At 40.6% G+C, this 12,891-nt stretch overlaps 1 pseudogene; it reads left to right on the forward strand.

Moving 5' to 3' along the window:
- Positions 1-9,177: 9,177 nt before the first annotated feature.
- On the forward strand, positions 9,178-10,489 carry LOC120881972 (annotated as a pseudogene).
- The last annotated feature ends 2,402 nt before the right edge of the window (positions 10,490-12,891 follow it).

The following is a 12,891-nucleotide window of genomic DNA, read 5'->3' on the forward strand; positions in this document are numbered from 1 at the left end:
TTTTTTTTTTTTTTTTTTTGAATTCCCTTGCTTTTTCTATAATCCAACAGATGCTGGCGATTTCATCTCTGGTTCCTCTGCCTTTTCTAAATCCACCTTGTATATGTAAAATTTCTCAGTATGGTATGAATATACCACACCTATTTACTGTGCCATTTACCTACCATAGTATATTTTGGTTTTTCCCAACTTGTGCTATTACAAATAAAGTTACTATAAACAAATGTGTTCTGATTTTTGCATGAAAATGAACTTCCATTTATCTAGGATAAATGCCCAAGTGCATTTGCTGGGTCATATCATAGCTACAGTTTTTTTTAAGAAAATGCCAAACTATTTCCAATAATAAATGCTACACTTTACATTCCAACCATCAGTGTATGACTAATTCAGCTTCTCTGTATCTTTGTTAGCATTTTTTTTAGTCACTACTTTTTTTAATTTAGCCATTCAGAAAGCTGTGTAGTAATATTGTGATTTTAATTTTCATTTCCATAACAGCTAATGAAGTTGAACAGCTTGGCATGTTTATTTGTCATTCCTATATCCTTTTCAGTGAAATGTCTGCTCATGTCCTTTGCCCATTGTAAAAAATATTTATTTATTTAGCTATGCAGTGTCTTAGCTGAGGCATGCAGGATCTTTAGTTGTGTCATATGATATGTGCTTTGCAAATCTTTTCTCTTAGCATGTAGCTTTCTATTATCTTCATGCTGCTACTGCTGCTGCTGCTAAGTCGCTTCAGTCGTGTCCGACTCTGAGTGACCCCATAGATGGCAGCCCACCAGGCTCTCCCGTCCTTGGGATTCTCCAGGCAAGAACACTGGAGTGGGGTGCCATTTCCCTCTCCAATGCATGAAAGTGAAAAGTGAAAGTGAAGTCGCTTAGTCGTGTCCGACTCCTAGCGACCCCATGGACTGCAGCCTACCAGGCCCCTCCGCCAAGAGGGCTTAAAAGAGCTAGTTATCAATTTTTATTTTCAGTGTTAAAGCAGTCTTCCATTCTGAGTGAACCTTCACTTGCTCGTGATGGATTATCCTCTTTTATGTAACAGTAGATTAAAATAGATAGTATTTTATTAAGGTATTTGGATTTATGCTAATGAATAATATTGATCTGTAGTTTTCGTCTTAATGTCTTTGTGAATTTTAGTAGCTTACCTCATAAAGTGAGTTAAGATGTGTTCCCTGCTTTTGCTCAATGATATCCTGGATGGCAGGGGCATTTGGAGGAAAATGGATACATGTATATGTATGGCTGAATAGCTTTGCTGTCTGCCCGAAACTAGAATAGCACTGTTAATCAGCTATATTCCAATATAAAATAAAAAGTTATAAAAAAGATGTGTTCCCTTCTTTATTTTCTTATAAAGTTTGTGTATGTTTGTTATTAATTTTTGCTATGTATTGATTGGGTTCACCAGGGCAAAATATTGAGGACTGCCTAAAAATTGTTTAATGACAGTTCATCATTTACATCAGATCTTTCAATGGGTTTCTTCTGTGTTCTCCAAATTGTAAATAAATGCCACCCATTAATAGATTTATAAGTGGCTGATTGTGGCATATGTTTTTGGCTTGTTAATTTTATCTAGTAAGTAATATGCATGATCACTCTGAAATATATAAATTGAAAATTCCTTAAATTCTCTGGAGGTCTTTATTCTCTTCCAAATTCTTTACTCTTTCTTGGAAAATGCTATGTTTCAATTTCTATCAAGGGCAGCTGAGGAAGTGGAAAATCATTCTAATGTGAAAAAGAACAACCTGAGGTTGGGGGTGGTGTGCTATGTTGGTGAGGTTCTGTTTAAGGATATGTGCTTAGTCCCTCAATTGTGTCTATTTGCAACACCATGGACTGTAGCCCACCAGGCTTTTCTATCCGGGGATTCTCCAGCCAAGAATACTGGAGTGGATAGCCATGCACTCCTCCAGGGGATCTTCCCAACCCAGGGATCGAACCCAGGTCTTCCGCATTACAGGTGGATTCTTTACCAGCTGAGCTACAAGGGAAGCCCAACCTAGCATATACTCATATCCAAAACAATTGTTAATAGAAAGAAAATTTTCATAGGCTATGATAAAATACATAGGACCATAGGATGGTTAATTTAATGTGTCAACCTAGTTAGGCCATGGTATCCAAATATTTGTTTGAACAGTATTCTGGATGTTTCTGTGAAGGTATATTTAGAGAGATTAATGTTTAAATCAGTAGACTTTGAGTAAAGTAGATTACCTCCCATAGTGTGTGCCTCATCCAATCAGTTGAAGACTACAGTAGAAAAAAGATTGACCTTCCTAGGGGAGATGGAATTCTGCTGGAAGACTGGCTTTGAACTTAAATTGTAATTCTTCGTTAGGTCTCCAACCTGCCAGCTTACCCTGCAAATTTTGGACTTGCCTGGCCTGATAATCACAAATCATTCCTTAAAATCAATCACTCAATCTACATATAGATAGACAGATATTGATATTGATTATATATATAAAATCAATATATTATAAGTATATATAACCAATATCAATATATATGATATATATGTGCATTATATATACATATATATGTATATATACATTATATACACATATACAAATAGTATACATTATATATATATAATGGAAGCAAGGTCCAATGCTGTAAAGAGCAATATTGCATAGGAACCTGGAATGTTAGGTCCATGAATCAAGGCAAGCTGGAAGTGGTCAAACATGAGATGGCAAGAGTGAATGTAGACATTTTAGGAATCAGTGAACTAAAATGGACTGGAATGTGTGAATTTAACTCAGATGACCATTATATCTACTACTGTGGGCAAGAATTCCTTAGAAGAAATGAAGTAGCCACCATAGTCAACAAGAGAGTTTGAAATGCAGTACTTGGATGCAGTCTCAAACAACAGAATTATCTCTGTTCAGTTCCAAGGCAAACCATTCAATATCATGGTAATGCAACTCTTTGTCCTGACCAATAATGCTGAAGAAGCTGAAGTTGAATGGTTCTATGAAGACCTACAAGACCTTCTAGAACTAACACACAAAAAGATGTCCTTTTCATTGTAGGGGACTAGAATGAAAAAGTAGGAAGTCAAGAAACACCTGGAGTAACAGGCAAATTTGATCTTGAAGTACAGAATGAAGCAGGGCAAAGGCTAACAGGGTTTTGCCAAGAAAACGCACTGGTCATAGCAAACACCCTCTTCCAACAAACCAAGAGAAGACTCTGCCAATGGACATCACCAGATGGTCAACACTGAAATCAGATTGATTATATTCTCTGCAGCCAAAGATGGAGAATCTCTATACAATCAGCAAAAACAAGACTTGAAGCTTACTGTGGCTCAGATCATGAACTCCTTATTGCAAAATTCAGACTTAAATTGAAGAAAGTAGCAACAACCACTAGACCATTCAGGTATGACATAAATCAAATCCCTTGCGATTATACAGTGGAAATGAGAAATAGATTTAAGGGACTAGATCTGATAGACAGAGTGCCTGATGAACTATGGACGAAGGTTTATGACATTGTAGAGGAGACAGGGATCAAGACAATCCCCAAGATAAATGCAAGAAAAGCAAAATGGCTATATGAGGAGGCTTTACAAACTGCTATGAAAAGAATAAAAGGGAAAAGCAAAGGAGGAAAGGAAAGATATACCCATCTGAATGCAGATTTCCAAAGAATAGCAAGGAGAGATAAGAAAGCCTTCATCAGTGATTAGTGCAAAGAAACAGAGGAAAACAATAGAATGGGAAAGACTAGAGATCTCTTCAAGAAAATTAGAGACACCAAGGGAACATTTCATGCAAAGATGTGCTCGATAAAGGACAGAAATGGTATGGACCTAACAGAAGCAGAAGATATTAAGAAGAGGTGGCAAGAATACAAAGAAGAACTATACCAAAAAGATCTTCATTACTCAGATAATCATGACGGTGTGATCACTCACCTAGAGCCAGACATCTGGAATGTAAAGTCAAGTGGGTCTTAGGAAGCATCACTATGAACAAAGCTAGTAGAAGTGATGGAATTCCAGTTGAGCTATTTCAAATCCTGTAAGATGATGTTGTAAAAGTGCTGCACTCAATATGCGAGCATATTTGGAAAACTCAGTAGTTGCCACAGGACTGTAAAAGGTGAGTTTTCATTCCAATCCCAAAGAAAGGAAATGCCAAAGCATGCTCAAACTGCTGCACATTTGCACTCATCTCACACTCTAGTAAAGTAATTCTCAAAAATCTCCAAAACAGGCTTCAACAGTATGTGAACTGTGAACTTCCAGATGTTCAAGCTGGTTTTAGAAAAGGCAGAGGAACCAGAGATCAAATTGCCAAAATCCCTTCAATCTTTGAAAAAGCAAGAGTTCCAGAAAAACATCTATTTCTGCTTTATGGACTATGCCAAAGCCTTTGACTGTGTGAATCACCACAGACTGTGGAAAATTCTGAAAGAGACGGGTATACCAGACCACCTGACCTGCCTGTTGCAAAATCTGTATGCAGGTCAGGAAGTAACAGTTAGGCTGGACATGGAAAAACAGACTGGTTCCAAATAGGAAAAGGAGTACATCAAGGCTGTATATTGTCACCCTGCTTATTTTACTTACATGCAGAGTACATCATGAGAAACACTGGGCTGGATGAAGCACAAGTTTGCCAGGAGAAATATCAATAACCTTAGCTATGCAGATGACACATCCCTTATGGCAGAAAGCGAAGAAGAAATAAAGAGCCTGTTGATGAAAGTGAAAGAGGAGAATGAAAAAGTTGTCTTAAAGCTCAACATTCAGAAAACGAAGATCATGGCATCCGGTCCCAACACTTCATGGCAAATACATGGGGAAACAGTGGCTGACTTTATTTTTTCAGGCTCCAAAATCACTGCAGATGGTGACTGCAGCCATGAAATTAAAAGATGCTTACTCCTTGAAAGAAAAGTTCTGACCAAGCTAGACAGCACATTAAAAAGCAGAGACATTACTTTGTCAACAAAGGTCTGTCTAGTCAAGGCTATGGTTTTCCAGTGGTCATGCATGGATGTGAGAGTTGGGATATAAAGAAAGCTGAGTGCCAAAGAATTGATGCTTTTGAACTGTGGTTTTGGAGAAAACTCTTGAGCGTCCCTTGGACTGCAAGGAGATCCAACCAGTCCATCCTAAAGGAGATCAGTCCTGGGTGTTAATTGGAGGGACTGATGCTGAAGCTGAAGCTCCAATACTCTGGCCACCTGATGCAAAAAACTGACTCATTTGAAAAGACCCTGATGCTGGGAAAGATGGAAGCCGGGAGGAGAAGGGAATGACAGAGGATGAGATGGTTGGATGGCATCACTGACTCAATGGACGTGAGTTTGAGTAAACTCCAGGAGTTTGTGATGGACAGGGAGGCCTGGAGTGCTGCTGTCCACGTGGTCGAAAAAGGTTGGACACGACTGAGCAACTGAACTGAACTGAATTAATACATTATATATAATATAAATATATCTTATGTCTATTCAATCAATATCAATATATAATATGCTGATATATAATATATACTATATATTGATATTATATACTATAATATTATATATAATCAAAAACAGTATATAATACATGTCATTATATATTATACATAATGTCAATATATATTATATATATAATCAGCATCAATATATATTACATATCAATTCTTTACTAGCTGAGCCACAAGGGAAGCCCAAGAACACTGGAGTGGGTAGCCTATCCCTTCTCCAGGGGATCTTCCTGACCCAGGAATCGAACCAGGGTCTCTTGCATTTTAGGCAGATTCTTTACCAACTGAGCTATCAGGGAAGCCCCAATATATTATATATTGATACATATTGTAATATATAATATCAACAAATATTTTGCATATATAATATATTTTACAATATACATTGTAGACATAATATATGATATCATAATATTACATATATAATTAATATCAATAACTGTCTATATGTATATATATTTATGTATATATATCAGGGCTTCTCAGTTGTTAAAGAATCTGCCTGCAATGCAGGAGACTCAGGTTCGATCCCTGACTGATTGATTTCAAGGCTGTGACATATGTGATTATGAGGCTGGCAAGTCCAAAATTTGTAGGGTAGGCTGGCAGTTTGGAGCCCTAGGGAAGAGTTGCAGTCTGAGTTCAAAGGCAGTCAGTCTCCTGGCAGAATTCCATCTTCCCCAGGGAGGTCAGTCTTTTTCATATTAAAGCCTTCAGCTGGTGTGCCTAATGGGAGGAGAAGGGGACGACAGAGGATGAAATGGTTGGATGGCATTATCGACTCAATGGACATGAGTTTGGGTAAACTCTAGGAGTTGGTGATGGACAGGGAGGCCTGGCGTGCTGCGGTTCATGGGGTCACAAAGAGTCGGACAAGACTGAGCAACTGAATTGAGCTGATACCTATATCTATCTATGTCTAATATCTATCTATATCTGTATATCTGTATCTATATATATAAAGAGAGAGAGAGGAATTATTGGTTTTATTTCTCTGGAGATCCCTAATACAGACCTCAATTCCTGGTTATCACAAATGAACTATCAAATACACTTCTTGGTATTTCATTCATACTAATTGTCACTCAGCAGCTTTCCCAATGGAAGTAAATCCTATGATAATATGAATTTTTAATGATCAGCTCTCTATACAGGTGATAGATTCTTGGAGCTAGTATCACACACACACACACAAATATATATATATATATATATATATATATAATATCTTCTGTTTGGTTTAGCATGTATATTCTCATTCTGTTGTGACTGTAACAATCAAGTGTTCCTAGACTCAACAGCCATTGATCATTCCAGAGCAGATGAGTCTGAATTAGGAATATCTATATTTTCTGTCCAAAAAAATCATAGACATGCACAGGAACTCATATATTCCCATTCTTTAAAAAAATTCAAAACTATACCAATGGTCAACAAATACAGAGTGACAATTCCCCCTATAATTGACCTGCTGGTTATTGCAATCTCTGTTTCTTTTCAAGGTATTGCTGTCTAAAATGTCTGGCACATAGCAACCCTTCAGGAAATGTCATTGCTTCCAGTCCTGTCTTGCACCTCCCACAAAAGACATAGCTGTTGTCTGAACTAAATATCAGAGTTAGCAATGCAAGAACTTGAAAATATAAGCACAAGAAACGAAATAAACGTATGCTAACATTATACCTGTCTCTCTGGCAGGCACTAAGGTGAAGCCCAAGATATACCTGTTTTAGATAAATCCACAACTTGATCCATTTTCTGAATTCCTGCCTTAGGTCCCAGCTCTCCTCTCAAGACAGTTACATGACAGTCAGAATGACTATGTAGAACATAACTTCGTTTTTCCCACATAAAAGGCAGCCAGACCCAGACAGCCTGCCCCAACTCTCTTGTAAAATCAGGACTCATCTGTAGATGTAAGTATGCACCCAAACTATTTACAGGTTAAGTCAGCAGCAGGTCCCCAAACTTTGGTGGTATATTGCATAACTTTGAAAAGAAAGAGTAAAGCACATTACATGGTATTTTGTGGAGGAAATAGATTCCATCTACTCTGGCATTATTATTTCAAACCACCAATTCTATATTGGGTACCTACAATGTTTCAGGCACTGTGTGATCTCTTTTTCCTGCACGACCTCAATTACTCCTCACAACAACCCAGTCTACTGGGTTTTAGTATCCTTATTCGCCTAATGAGGAAGCTGAGGTTTGTGATGATGAAGCAGTTTGCCTAAATTCATCCAGAGCTAGGCAATGCCCGAGCCAAGAATTATCTAAGGTATTTTCTGCATGAATGTTTGATGCACTTTTCTCTAAGATGTTCTTTCCGAAGGGCATATGGGGCCTATAGTAACCAAATGAGATCTCTCAGTCCACAGAGACATATGGGGCCTCCATTATCACCATCGGCAAGAAGCGGTGTTGGGTGGAAGTCACACCTGTATGCACGGCACACTATGGTCAAGGGAAAGATGACGTAACTGGGGACTGGCAATAGACGCTGAGGCTATCTATTCAAGGAAAGAGCTAGTGTTTTGTTTTTTCTTTCTTTCTTCCTTGACTTTTGATGTTGTCACGATGCCTTAAACAAAGAGTATTCTTCTCACTTAAAATTTTTTAACAGAAATGGATTCAGTATTTTGTCATTTGAAAGGCAGTGAACTCATGGATTCTGATATTTCCATCCAGGTAACCTAACTGACCGCTTGAAGATTTCTTTAGGATTGTTGTTGTGTTTTAGCCGCTAAGTTGTGTCTGGCTCTTTTGCGACTCCATGGACTGTAGCCTGCCAGGCTCCTCTGCCCATTGTCTCCTGCCTTGGCAGGTGGATTCTTTACCACTGAGCCACCAAGGAAGGTCTCCTTTAAGATTAGCCATTGGTATATTTCCAGAGAGGCAGTACAGTGTAGTGTTTAGGTAGGTAGGTTTAGTCGCTCAGTTGTGTCTGACTCTTTGTGACCCCATGGACTGTAGCCTGCAGGCTCCTCTGCCCATGGGATCGTCCAGGCAAGAATACTGAAGTGGGTTGCCATTCCCTTCTCCAGGGGATCTTCCCGACCCAGGGTTCAAGCCCAGGTCGCCTGCATTGCAGGCAGACTCTTTACTGACTGAGCCACCAGGGGAGCTGCAGTGTAGTGTTAAGATGCACAAATGCTAGAACTGAGGGGCCCGTGCTGAAAGATCAGGGTCTGCCACTTACTAGCTGTGTAGATCGGCTGCTTATTCCTCCTCCACCCTTCTGTTTCCACATCTCCAAAATAGGGCTAACAATACTACCAACACCACAGGATTTCCGTGGGGATGAAGTTAATAAATACACATAGCAAAGTTGGCACTCTTGCACGCTGGCCTTTTGGAGCATCCAGGCGAAGGGATCGGTGGTGAGTCTTTAACTGAGGGTAGCCTCAGGTGTCAGCATATATCAGTCCAGCTCAATACAGCAGATACCTTTTGCGGTCTTCTGCCTTTAGGCATTCTCCTAACCATTTGAGTAGAGCACAAACCAAAACAGACACAGGTCACTTGAGCTTACATCCTAGTGGAGTGAGAGGGAAGCCATAAGCCAAATAAATCGCTAAGATGAACAGATCGCTTCCTCGCAATGCTTTTGCCACCAGGACACAGGTGTTGTGAAAACCACCGCTAAACCTAAGCAAAAATGGGAAAGGAGAAGACCCACATCAACATCGTTGTCATCGGGCACGTGGAAAGTCTACCACTACTGGCCATTCAATCTACAAATGTGGTGGGATCGACAAGAGAACCATTGAAAAGTTTGAGAAGGAGGCTGCCGAGATGGGAAAGGGCTCCTTCAAGTATGCCTGGGTCTTGGACAAACTGAAAGCTGAACACGAGGGTGGTATCACCATCGATATCTCCCTGTGGGAATTCAAGACCAGTAAGGGCTATGTGACCATCATTGATGCCCCAGGACACAGAGACTTCATCTGTGTCATTACAGGCATGCCCCAGGCTGACTGTGCTGTTCTGATGACTGCTGCTGCTGGTGGTGAATTTGAAGCGGGTATCTCCAAGAATGGGCAGATCCACGCGCATGCCCTTCTGGCTTACACTCTGGGTGTGAAACAACTAATTGTTGGAACTAACAAAAGAGATTCCACTGAGCCACCCTACAGCCGGAAGAGAAATGAGGAAATTGTTGAGGAAGTCAGCACCTACGTTAAGAAAATTGGCTACAACCCTGACACAGTAGCATTTGTGCCAGTTTCTGACTGGAATGGTGACAAGATGCTAGAGCCAAGTGCTAACATGCCTTGATTCGAGGGGTGAAAGTCTCCAGTAAAGATGACAGTGCCATGGAACCGCACCGCTTGAAGCTCTGGATTGCATCCTGCCACCAACTCACCTGACAAACTCTTGTGTTTGATCCCCCCAGGACATCTACAAAATTGGTGGTACTGATGCTGTCGCCGTGCATCAAGTGGAGATTGGTGTTCTCAAACCTGGCATGGGGGTCACCTTTGCTCCAGTCAGCGTAACAACTGAAGTCTATTGACATGCACCATGAAGCACTGAGTAAAGGCCTTCCTGGGGACAACGTGGGCTTCGGTGTCAAGAACGTGTCTGTCAAAGATGTTTGTCATAGCAATGTGGCTGGTGACAGCAAAAATTATCTTGAACCATCCATCCCAAATCGGTGCTGGATATGCACCTGTGCTGGACTGTCAAACAGCTCACATTGCTTGCAATTTTGCTGAGCTGAATGAGAAGGCTGATCGTCATTCTGAAGATGGCCCCCAAATTCGTGATGCCGCCAATCATGGGCATGGGCATGGGTCCTGGCAAGCCCATCTGTTGAGAGCTCCTCAGACTATCCTCCTCTGGGCCATTCTGCTGTTCGTGACGTGAGACAGGTGATTGCTGTGGGTGTCATCAAAGCAGCGAACAAGAAGGCAGCTAGAGCTTGCAAGGTCACCAAGTCTGCCAAACAAGCTCAGAAGCCTAGATGAATATTATCACGAACACCTGCCGACCCAGTCTTAGTGGTGGAAGAATGGTCTCAGAACTGTTTGCCTCAATTGGCCATGTAAGGTTAACGTAAAAGACTGGTTAATTATACCAACGCATCACAAAACCTTCAGAAGGTGAGGCGAATGTTTTGTGGACCATGTGCTTTGTGTGTGGTGGTTTTAAGTAATTAGTTTTTAAAAGCAGTGCTTTTCAATAGAAACAATTTGACCAAAACTCTGTCACAGACTTTGAGACCCACCCATTAAAAACAATGGTTGAAAAACTTGTGTCTCCTTTTGGTCAACACTGTAACTTCCTATAGTACTACTTAGGTAAGATTTGCCCATAATCTATCTCTGGTGAAACAAAAGAATTTTATATTTCTCAGTTGGAGCTTCACGTTTCTTAACCTTGTATAAGGAGAACTCATCTGTTTAAGTACATCTTAAAAAGTGTTGGTGTGACAATTCATAGGTTAGGATAGATGAGCAAAGAGTTACTATGTTTTATATGAAAGCAAGTTTGTAAGAAGGTAAAATTTTATAACACGAAAGCTCATGTTGCATATAAAATCTTTTATGGTTACGTAAATATTGAGTAAATCAGTTACATCAAATTTTAGTTTCCCGGTTTTGAGAATGTGCAATCCATTTATGATATTTAAGTAGTTAATCTCAAATGTGAGGCTTAAACAGAATTGAGCACTGCCCTGCTAGAATTAATTGTATCTAGAGTCTAGTGAAAATAAAAGACGCTAGGAGCTAAAAAATAAAACAGATATTAGATGAAAGCGCTATAGAGAAAAGAAAATGGCTAGCTCCCTGGACATAAAAAGTGGTACCTTCATAAAGCCCTTCAGGATCCATGCCAGGTTGGTCAGAGAGTGTTATGCTTCTTATAATGAGACAATGAAGAGAACCATAAATGTGAGAAGTGTGCATCTGCTGAGACCTATGCTTTGCATTTTGTAAAGAAAATAACATTTGGATGACTTCTGAACTATTTGTTGATCCATCAGGAAAGATCACTACATATATCATTTCCAAGAAGTCAGTATAAATCTCATGACACAGCTCGTCTCTTATTCAAAACTACTTGCAGTGAAAAAGCAAATGGATTTAACTAGGGCTCTTGAAATGAGATGTTCCTGAAGGAAGGATGTCAGCAAGAGGACAGGACTAGGAAAATCTAGGCCATCGCTTCCATATAGAAATATAAAGTAAACAACAATATACAGACCAAAGTATCTTGATAAGTACTCCAAAAACTAAGAGTTACAACAGCAAGGTGAACCTCCTCAGAAAAGATTCCACTGAAGATGATAGGAAAGTCCGTGGCATTTTGTCTTACACTTGCATAACCACCTTCCCAACAGAGTGAACCATGATCAGGAGGTAGCCTCCTCAATTCTCACTAGAAGCTAACAAGGCATATGAAGATACAGGGATACCTGGCCCATTCAAGGGAATAACAGAAACATCCGGTAACTCACCATGAAAACTACATGCCTAAGTCTTACTTGACAAAGAATTCAAAGCTATCATCTTAAATGCTGGATGGGCTAAAGCGGGAACACATATAGTAGGTTAAAATAAATCAGGGCACTAGAATTCCCAGTGCTGCTTGCCACGTTATGCCCTTGTCTGTCCACTGGATCAGTTGGCAAGTGGCAGCATCACAGCCGGGGCGGGGGAGGGGAGGGGGCCCTTTCAAAAACTCTCCTGAAATGAAAGAGGGAGAGAGGAAGCCTCAGCACCTTGCCCCTTGGGCCTGGGATCTGTCATCTGTGGTGACATTGACACCCATCTCTGTATCCCTTGTGGCCTCACACCACTTGCCCTGCCTATGTTTGGCCAGACCAGTTTCATATCAGGAAAGCCTTTGGCACCTCCAGGAAGACTTCTCTCAGCCCAGACTTGGAAAACATGCAACTCCTGTTGGGTGGGAGGCTTTGGACTCCCTGCTGGAAGAAATAAAAGCATACTGCTCACCATTGTCCTAGATCAGAGGTACGTGCCTATGTGCTCAGTCGCTAAGTTGTGTCTGACTCTTTGTGACCTAATGGACTGCAGCCTGAGTGTTCTAGAACCAATAAAGCACACTTCCTGCCCCAGAGGTGAGAGTCTGGGTGGGACAGCCATGCAAATTAACTTACCAGAGGTGACAGTTCAGTTATGCAAAATGCTGTGATGCAGAAAAGTCCCTGGCATGTTTCTGTGCACAGCAGAGAGGGGACAGGTGACCAAGGGCTGGGGTGATCTTGGAGCAAGAAAGGGCTCCTTACAGAGGTAGGAATATCAAAGACTAGAAGGACAAGTGCAAGATCAAAATGGGAAATAGTGGTTTCAGAGGAGAGCTGTAAGTGCAAAGGCCTTGAGACAGGGCAGGACTGAAAGTGAGT

This window comes from Oryx dammah, unplaced genomic scaffold, assembly GCF_014754425.2.
Source record: "Oryx dammah isolate SB20612 unplaced genomic scaffold, SCBI_Odam_1.1 HiC_scaffold_23, whole genome shotgun sequence".
NCBI lineage: Eukaryota > Metazoa > Chordata > Mammalia > Artiodactyla > Bovidae > Oryx > Oryx dammah.